The sequence below is a fragment of the Chiloscyllium plagiosum genome, chromosome 10 (genome assembly GCF_004010195.1).
Source record: "Chiloscyllium plagiosum isolate BGI_BamShark_2017 chromosome 10, ASM401019v2, whole genome shotgun sequence".
NCBI lineage: Eukaryota > Metazoa > Chordata > Chondrichthyes > Orectolobiformes > Hemiscylliidae > Chiloscyllium > Chiloscyllium plagiosum.
The window spans coordinates 95,495,107-95,495,430 of NC_057719.1; the positions used below are offsets into that span (position 1 = coordinate 95,495,107).

The window sequence follows — 324 nt, forward strand, 5'->3', positions numbered from 1 at the left end:
AGACATTTAACATCATCAACAACACCCTCACAGGCATAAAGTTCACCAAGGAGGAAGAAACCGACAACAAACTCACATTCCTGGACGTCACAGTCGAAAGAAAGGACAACGGAGACCTACAAACCTGTGTATAAAGAAAACCGACAAACACTGACCAAATACTTAACCACACCAGTAACCATCCCAACACACACAAATAAGCTGTATCAGAACACTATTCCAACGAGCCACCACACACTGCAGCACAGGTGAACTTCGGAAAACAGAGGAGAACCACCTATACAACGTATTCAAGAAGAACGGATATTCAAAAAATACAGTCTG

The 324-nt window shown here is 42.6% G+C and overlaps 1 long non-coding RNA gene across 1 annotated transcript in view; it reads right to left on the reverse strand.

Annotated features, from left to right (window-relative positions):
* Positions 1-238: 238 nt before the first annotated feature.
* Positions 239-324, reverse strand: part of LOC122554002 — a 10,090-nt gene continuing 10,004 nt past the window's right edge. Inside the window, exon 3 of the long non-coding RNA XR_006312901.1 lies at positions 239-321. This is a non-coding gene — a long non-coding RNA (uncharacterized LOC122554002). The remainder of the gene's footprint in view (positions 322-324) is intronic.